At 43.5% G+C, this 9130-nt stretch overlaps 1 non-coding gene across 1 annotated transcript; it reads left to right on the forward strand.

The window, feature by feature from the left end:
* The first annotated feature begins 8534 nt into the window (after nucleotides 1–8534).
* On the forward strand, nucleotides 8535–8607 carry Trnaa-agc. The gene has a single exon. It is a non-coding gene; the product is annotated as a tRNA-Ala (tRNA).
* The last annotated feature ends 523 nt before the right edge of the window (nucleotides 8608–9130 follow it).

Raw genomic sequence — 9130 nt, forward strand, 5'->3', positions numbered from 1 at the left:
AGCATGCATGAGGCTCTGGGTTTGATCCCCAGTACTGCAAAAAAGAAAAAAAATTAACAGGAGCCTTCTTCCTGCCCCTCCCCACTGGAGAAAATCCTGACCTTGCTTATTTGGTTTTCCTTCCCTTCTCTCTTCCTAGAGAGAGCAAGAGTTATTACTTGCAGAGAAGAGCTAGGTTGGTCCCCATAATAATAAAGGATCACAGTGGGACAGGAAGATGTCTAGAGCAGGGAAAAGCCTGTGGATTCCAGATCAGGAGAGCTTTCAGGTTTTAGCACATTCAAGGGTCTGGGGTAGCTACAGGGTGCTAGATAATCAGAAGAGGAAGAAGGGGATTCTGAGATGGGCTTTTATGGGGATGGGGTACTAGGGATTAAACCCAGGGGTGCTTTACCACTGGGCTTCATCCCCAACCCTTTTTATTTATTTATTTTTATTTTGTGACAGGGTCTTGCTAAGTTACTAAGGTCATTAGGACTCAGAGCTCTTTTAATGTCCTTCCAGAGATGTGATAAACTAATGACATTTATTTTGTATTAATTTTGACCATTAAACCGTGCATTAAGTCTATAGAGAGTCTGAGCCCCAGGGTCTCCCCTCTGATTTATTAGGGTTGTTTTGATTCTGTTTTTATTTCTGCGGTGCTGATGATCCAACTCGTGCAAGGTATACGAGGCAAGGGCACTACCACTGAGGTATACCCCCCAGCTCAATAAGAATTGCTTTCTAAAGACTGGGTCATACTATATTTGCTTTTAATAAATTTTTCATCCTGCCTCAGCCACACAAGTTTCTGGGATTTCAAGCGTGCACTACCACACTGAACTTTTAAAAATGTATATATTTTTATATATTGACCATATTTTATGGTCAAGTCAATAAATGCAGATATGTTATTCTTTTGTGTGTGTGTGTGGTTTGTTTTTGGGAGTTTTTTGGTACTAGAGATTGAACCCAGGGGCGCTTAACCACAGAGCCACATTCCCAGCCCTTTTTATTTTTTTTTTATCTTGAGACATGGTCTCACTAAGCTACTGAGGGCCTCGCTACATTGCTGAGGCTAGCCATGAACTTCTGATCCTCCTGCCCCTGCCTTCCAAGTTGCTGGGATTATAGGTGTGCACCACCACACACAGTTGTGTTATCCTTTTGAGCAGCTTTAAGGTAGTCCTTGATTCATCTTCCCATAACTTATTTAACTCTTCCCTTGTGCATTTATTTGTTTCCAAGTTCACTGTTGGGAAGCAATCCCCAAGTGTGCTCTCCTGCTGATTTTTTCCTTAGGACATACAGTATTCCTAAAAGCATAACTGCAGGGTCAAAGGATAAGAACATTCCAAAGTTAGTGCACAGTGCCAAATTGCTATCTGCAGAGCAAAATTAACACAATGACCTAAAAGACTAGAGTCTGCTCTTGAGTGCTGTATTGTTGATAATGGAGGTCCCAGTGGACAGAAATGCTTTGGGCACATGGTGTGAGAGAGGCAGGATTATCTAGGGAAGGAGCAAGAAAGCCCAGGAGGAATCCCTGGAGGAGTCACCTGCTTGCTGCCTGGAATACTTTCCTATGGAGAGTCGCCCTTTCTCCATTCCACAAGAGCCATTCAGCCCCTGAACTCTGGGTAACACTGACCTCACACTTTGCCTCCCACACCCATCCCAGGCTGGCCACAGGTATGACCACATGATCCAAGCCAGGTCGGTCAGAGGACTGCATACCTGGTGATTAGTCCAAGGATGGCTCTACGTGACCCACATGAGTTGGAAGTCTCCTCTTTTGTTTGCAAAGTCTTGTGTGACTCTAGAGTTGGCAGGGCCCTCTCTTCTCATGTTGGAGGACTGCTCGCAGCAAATGTTGGACCAAGAGATAGAGACAAAACCCCTACAGTGTCATTGAACCCTTAGCCATATATGAAGTTAGTAGGATGGATGGATCCCAGACTTTTCAGTTACATGAGTCCATATAGTTTTTTTTTTTGAAATGGGATCTTGCTATGTTTCAGGCTGATCTCAAACTTGTGGCTCAAGTAATCCTTCTGTCTCAGCCTTTGAAGTAGCTGAGACTATAGGCATGTGCCATCATACCTAGCTCTTTTTTTTTTTTTTTTTTGCTTTTCTAAATTGTCATTAGATTTTATTTTTTAAGCATTGGGTTGTTTTCTCCTTTACTTACATTGAGATTGAATTTATACAACACAAAATTAACCACTAGTCATTTTTTTAAGGTTTTTTATTTTATTTTTTTGGTGCTGGGTGGGGATCCATCCCAGGGCCTTGTGTATGCTGAGCAAGTTCTTTACCACTGAGCTGCATCCCCAGTACCACTAGCCATTTAAAAATGTACAGTTCAGTGGCATTTACAAGACACTTCTATCCAGTTCAAGACATTTCATCATTCCAAAAGGAAACCCTATACCATTTAAGCAATCATTTCCTCCTCCTCTGTCCTCTCAACTCCTGGCAACCACTAGTCTGCTTTCTCTATGATGTTCCCTATTCTAGAAATTTCATATAAATGGAATCAAACCTTTCAGTGTTTGTTGTTGTTGTTTGTTATTTGTTTTGGAACCAGGGATTGAACCCAGGGGGGCTTAACCACTGAGCCATATCCCCAGCCCTTTTTTATCTTTTATTTTGAGACAGAGTCTCGCCAAGTTGCTGAGGCTGGCTTTGAACTTGTGATCCTCCTGCCTCAGGCTCCTGAGCTGCTGAGATTACAAGCATGTGCCACTGTGCCTGCTCACCACCTTTTGTTTATCCATTAATCAACTGATGGACATTCCAGCTGGTTCCTATTTTGGAGTCTTGTGAATAATGCTGCTATGAACATTCATGTGCAAGAATCTGAATATCTGTTTTCAATTCTTTGGGGGGGGTGGTATACCTAAGAATGGCATTACAGCATCATAAGGTAGTTTTGTGCCCACATATTTCTTTTCTAGCTTAAGCTCTAATGAAGTAGGTTTCTATACTGGACAATCAAAGGAGTTTTGACTTTGGCCTTTAAAAGGAGCCATCATGCCAATGTGGGGAGCAGCTAAGAATGTGCTATGCCCAGAGAATAGGCAAACAACATGAAGAAGGGACACAGAGCAGAGAGGAAATACATTGTCTAGCAGGAGTGCCAGTAGTGCTCTCTGGGCAAGGAGAAGGGCTGTATTGTCTGCAAGTCCAGGGAGAAGATGCATCTTAGAGCAGCTGCTTTGGCAAGCCAGTCTACATGAGGAAATGCCTCTCTTTCCAGGCATGGTGGTGCATGCCTATAGTCTCACTAACTCTGGAGGCTGAGGCAGGAGGATCAAAAGTTCAAGGCCAGTGTTAGCAACTTAGCGAGACTCATGTCTCAAGATAAAAAAATAAAAAAATAAGAAAAAAAAAAAGAGAGGGTGGGAGCTGGTCAGTGATTAAGTAGTATCCCTGGGTTCAATCCCTGGTGCAAAAAAAAAAAAAAAAAGAGGAAATGTCTTTTTTTTCTCTCTTCTTCCTCATTTTCTTCCTTCTTCTCTTCTTGCCAATGTTTGTGCAGAGATGAACCACAGAGGAGTAATGGGTGGGGACAGAACACAATTTTCTTTCTAAATGAGAGGGTTTTATTTCATTTGGTGAATCTCATACCTCTGCCAGAGACTAGTTTGTCCTGGTGAACCATAGGTAGCCCCCAGGATCACATTTGAGAGTAGCTGGCCAGCTTCAAATATGTTTACTCTCCCCAGGCTCTGGGGTGTCATGAAAACCCTGACCCTGCTAAGAAAAGAAATCACTGGGGTCTCTGCTTCTGTTCCTTCATTCCTATCATTTACCATTCTTGGTATTGTTGGTCCATTTTGAGGGACCTCACCAGGACAATTGCAATCTATGTTTCTGCTCAGCCTAATTGAATGTGGGTTGAGAATCTCCTCAGGGTCAGTCGTGTCCCTATTGTGGAGTGTACTGTGGGTAGAGAGTAACTCTACCCCATTCTCTTCATGTCCAATGCCTTCTGTGTGTATCATACTAAGCCAGATGCAAGACAATGGGAGAAGAGGCGATGGGAAGGAACATGGGTGTTGGGACACTAGAAAAAATAATAAAGTAAGGCTCATGATCCTGAGGAGTATGCAGCTCAGTAGAGGAGATAGACAGGTACCCAGAGGAAGCAGTTAACAGCAAAAAGGTGAGCAGATAAAAGTACAAGGTAGAGAAATTTCAGATCTCTAGCAAATCTTTACTCAATGTAATATGTATTTTAAAATTATAATCAAAGTGATACCTTTACACCAGGCACAGTGGTGCACACCTGTAATCCCAATGACTTGGGAGGCTGAGGCAGGAGGTTTGCAAGTTCAAGGCCAGCCTCAGCAACTTAGCAAGCCCCTGTCTCAAAATTTTAAAAAAAGGCTGGGATGAGCTCAGTGATAAGTGCCCCTGAGTTCAATGCCTAGTACCAAAATAAATAAATAAAATATAAAAACAAAACAAAAAATGTCTACTGTCAAGTGGTTAAGCATATTAGTTCTCTAAGAGAACTCTCTCTAAGAGAGAACTAATATATTTTTTTCCCCCCTTGGGTCAGTATTCCTTAGCAAAGAAGCCAGGAGATGCTCTCACATAGGTGTGCCATGAACAGTGTTAATGACTAAGGCTACCTTGCTCCAGGTTTATATATAACTTGGTGGGCTAAGGACCATTGAGCCAAGGTACAAAGCTTCCTTTGAAATGAGAAGTTTCACGCCAATGCAAAGTGTATTTCAGAAGCCAGAGATTGCAGAGATGCCTGGGCTGGCAGACTTTGTTCACAGATGACCTCAAGTGCTCAGGTGACAAACATTGAAATGAGAGTTATGGGACTAATGCAGTTCCCATGGTTGGAAATGGATCTAGCACTTTAATTAGAAGAAGCAGGTCCCAGCAGTGCGTTCATTTTGGTCTGGCCTGAGTTACCAGGGTTATGTTCGAAAATGAGGAGAAAACCTCGGTGGTATTTCCTAGCAAAATGGTCTTCTTGCGCTGTCACCAGGAGCTGGACAGAGCTGTGTGGCACAGGACAGCCGCCTATGAGCTCATGTCCAAGAAGTCCCCACCCCTCTCGCCTCTCAGTACCTGAGATTCTGGGAAATCAGATCTATTTTCAGTTTCTGGGTTTTCCTTGTTATTACAAGCACTGAGCCTCCTCGGAAACAGGTGGCCACAGGGGAGTTGAAAAAGAGGAAGATGAAGCCAGACGCAGCCTGGAGGAGACAGTCCTCAGCCCAGAATGTTCTGGAAATCTTTATCACAGGTCCTCTCAGCAGTTGCCCCTGGGGGATATCAACTCTCTTTGGGAATTCTCTTGGAGGGCATTCTGTGGGTGACTGAAAGGGCCAACCAATTTGAACCTCCATTCTTGTAAGAAGTTTGAGATAAAAACACTTTAGGAGTGTTTTCACACTTCTGGGGGTTTTTTCCCTCTGTTTATTCTTTTCTTTTTCTGGTTCTGCTGCTTAAGGCAGATATTCAGCAATACCTTCCTCCCTGTGGTTATAAAGGGAAGCATTGAGAAATGGCCACTTTTCAATTTTCCCACATTCCTGGGAAGAAAGTACCCAGCAGGTGGGTTGGAACCTTTTAAGGCCCACAATGTTTTCAAGTCTTCCCTCTCCAACAGAGGCCTGCCAATCACAAAGGAAACAAATCCAGCCTCTTTTTTTTTTTTTTTAACAAGGCTTCCTTAAGCTTTTGAAAAAAGGGGTACCTTTTGGATTAACCATTAAAATTGACTTCCAAGTCCCAAAGGAAATCAGACATTTCCGAGCACTGCCCAGAGGATACATGAAGAAACCATGTTGAAAAAGTTAAATACGGACTTCTTAGAAATAATCACAGCTTGTTTGGAAGGGAAGGCTCCTTCACAGTCTCCTTGGCCTCCATGCACCTCCTGCTACTCAAGTGGACAACATCAGTACCATCACTGAAGGGTATGTGGCATGGGAATAAAGTGTCCCAGACAGTGACTTTAGATAAAGCTGGCAAGGAAAGGAAAGTTAAAATGAAATCAAAGTAAAATACTACTGATGCTTCTACTGCAATTTGTATATCATACTACCCATAATGATTTATAATTTCACATTGAAAGCTATTATCTTTTGGCAGACACCTTGACTTTCAGTTAAATGTTACATCAAGGAACTGCGACCAACTGCCCATAACCCACAGTAGGTTCAGTGGGAGGCTATGTGTGCTGAAGGGTGGCTGTCTAGGCAGGAGCACCTTCAACCTGATGCCACATGCTCCTTATTGGCACAAGGGTGCCATTTATCATAGTCACTGCTTTGGTGATGTCCTCCTGCAAAGGGTTTTAAGCTACCACCTCCCATCTATGCCCACTTCTTTCTGCACAGAAAGAATATAACATCTCATATTTCCTCCCCTGCTGGACAAAGACTGTCTAGTGAGTGGCACTAAAGGATCCCTCCTTATCCCTGACCTCTAGGACCTCCATATGCTTAAAACTAGCAAGAAATCTCCCCAAAAAGATGCTGGCACAATAGGAAGCTGGGTGGATTCTAACCAGCATGCCACCTCCCAACCCCACATATCATTGACAAGAGACTGAAGAACATTAGGGGGTTCTCACAGAATATCCTAACTCTCTTGTCAGTCTGAAAGTTCTTTAGAGCAACTGATTACATAGAAATTCCATCAGAATGGAACAGACAGAAGCAGACTGTGGGGTGAGCTGGGGGCTGTGTCTCCCCTGAACACATACTCTGAAGCATGCTGATCTGTACCAATGTCGTTAAAAGAAATAAGACAGGGCTGGGGATGTGGCTCAAGCGGTAGCGCGCTCGCCTGGCATGCGTGTGGCCCAGGTTCGATCCTCAGCACCACATACAAACAAAGATGTTGTGTCCACCGAAAAAACTAAAAAATAAATTTAAAAAAATTCTCTCTTTCTCTCTCTCTTTAAAAAAAAAAAAGAAAGAAAGAAAGAAAAGAAATAAGACACTTCCATAAAGTAGCCAGCCAGAGTCCAGGTGTGGCACATGGTAAGTCGACCAGTAAGCTCTTTCTATTTAACTTAATGGTTAAAGCAACACCTCTTATTTAGCTTAAAATTCTGTAATTTTTGGCTTTTTTCTTTTTTTTAATTTTTCTTATAGTTGTAGATGGACAGCGTGCCTTTATTTTATTTATTTATTTTAAAGTGGTGCTAAGGATGGAACCCTCACACTTGCTAGGCAAGCATTCTGCCACTGAATTCCAGCCCAGCCTAATTTGTGGTTCTTTAGGCTGGGCTCACACATGCCCCGAGGTCAACTGTTAAGTGGGCTGGGGTCTGGCTGCTCTAGGATGCTATTTATTCCACTTTCTGCTGCCATGATGGAAAGCCTGCAACTGGGTAATTTAGAAAGAGAGAACAGAGATTTATTTGGCTCATTGTTCTGGAGGCTGGGAAGTCCAATCATGGCATCTTTGCCTTGTGTGGGCCTTTGTGCTGCGTTACACCCGGGTGGAAGGTGAAAGGGCAAGAGAGGGCAGAAGCGAGAGAGTGTGAGAGGGCCACACTTGCTTTTATAACAGATGCACTCTCATGATCCCCGACTCACTTGAAAACAACATTAATACCTAATCACCTTGTTAGGCCCCGTCTCCCAATACTGTTATGTTGGGGATGCTGTTTCCAATACCTGAACTTGAGGGACACATTCAGACCTAGCAGATGGCCTCAGCTGGGGCAGCTCCTCTGTGTTGGCTCATCCTTCCAGCAGGCTCGCCTGGGCCTGTTCATGTGGGTTCCAAGAGAGAGCAGGCAAGAGGCTAAGAACTGCTCAAACAACATCCACTGCATTCTGCTGGCCAGAGAAGTCACATGGGCAGCCCAAATCAAGGAATGGAGGGCAGCCACAAGGTCATTTTCAAAAGGGTGATCACAAGGGAACAGTGAAGGATTGGGACCTATTATTATAGGTACCAATATAATCTGTGAGTGTGTACAGTTTTTTAACCATTTCCAAAAGGAATTATATGAACAGGTCAGTTGACAAGTTTAAGATGAAAAGATATTTGGGAAAGAAAGACCAATGGACTGGTGAAATATTGCCAAAGGGTAACCCCTTTGTTACTGTGCCTGATCCCCAGTAGCCCTTACAGAGGCTCCTTCCCTTCCTGGCCAGACACCGCCCAAGATGTGAGTCCTGCTCCCAAGATGCTGGTACCTGGTTAAGGAGACCTTCTCATCTAGCAATGCAGTTCTCAGTGAGCTTCTGGTCTTCCAGTAGAGTCAGTTCTGTCTCTCTGGGAAGAACCAAAGCTCTGCTCCACGAGTCAGGGGTTCATTGCCCTGCTCTGGAAAGGTTACTTCTCTTATCTAGGGGGATTAGTAAGAGTCTGGTAGCATGGCCATTGTCCTTGAGATCACCCCAGTCTTCAAGGTGGCTGGGAATTTGAACAGAAGCATGAAGCAGCCCAGGTACTGTCTCCATACGTGCTGAGTGCCTTCTGTCACATTTTCAGAGTGATATGCTTGGCAACTTCCCTTTAGCAACAGTTTGGCTTCAAACTCTTGATCTGGGGCTGGGGATGTGGCTCAGTTGGTAGAGTGCTTGCCTAGCATGCACAAGGCCCTGGGTTCAATCCCCAGCACCATCAAAACAAACAACAAACTCTTGGTCTGACTTCCTTACTTTCCAGAGCAGCTGGAATTATGGGCATGCACCACAGTACCTTGGCTATTATTTATTATTATTATTCTTAAAAGGGACTGGTGTGCCTTTTGCCTTTTCTTTCTTTTTATCTGCATCAGGGATGTTAGGGCAAGAAGCATAGCAGCTATTTTGTAACCATGAGGACTAAAGTCAAGATCTGAGGGTGGTAGATCAAAATGATAGAGGTAGCCTAGGGGCCTGGTGACTTATTTGAGCAGCTATACCAGCCCTAAGGCTTTAAAAATTATCGTTAAGTCAGGGTTGCTTAGGTTTTCTTTTAGTTGCAGCCAAACAAATTCCTTACCAATACAGGAAAGTTACTTATTGATTTTAAACAAAAGTGGATTCACTGAAATACAACTAAGAGACCTGGGAATTTCTAAAGAAGCCCCAGGAACAGGTCAATCATAGAGATCATTGTCCATTTCAAGCTGGAGCTTTCTATTGTAAACTTGTTTGGAAGGAAA

Source organism: Marmota marmota, unplaced genomic scaffold (genome assembly GCF_001458135.2).
Source record: "Marmota marmota marmota unplaced genomic scaffold, marMar, whole genome shotgun sequence".
NCBI lineage: Eukaryota > Metazoa > Chordata > Mammalia > Rodentia > Sciuridae > Marmota > Marmota marmota.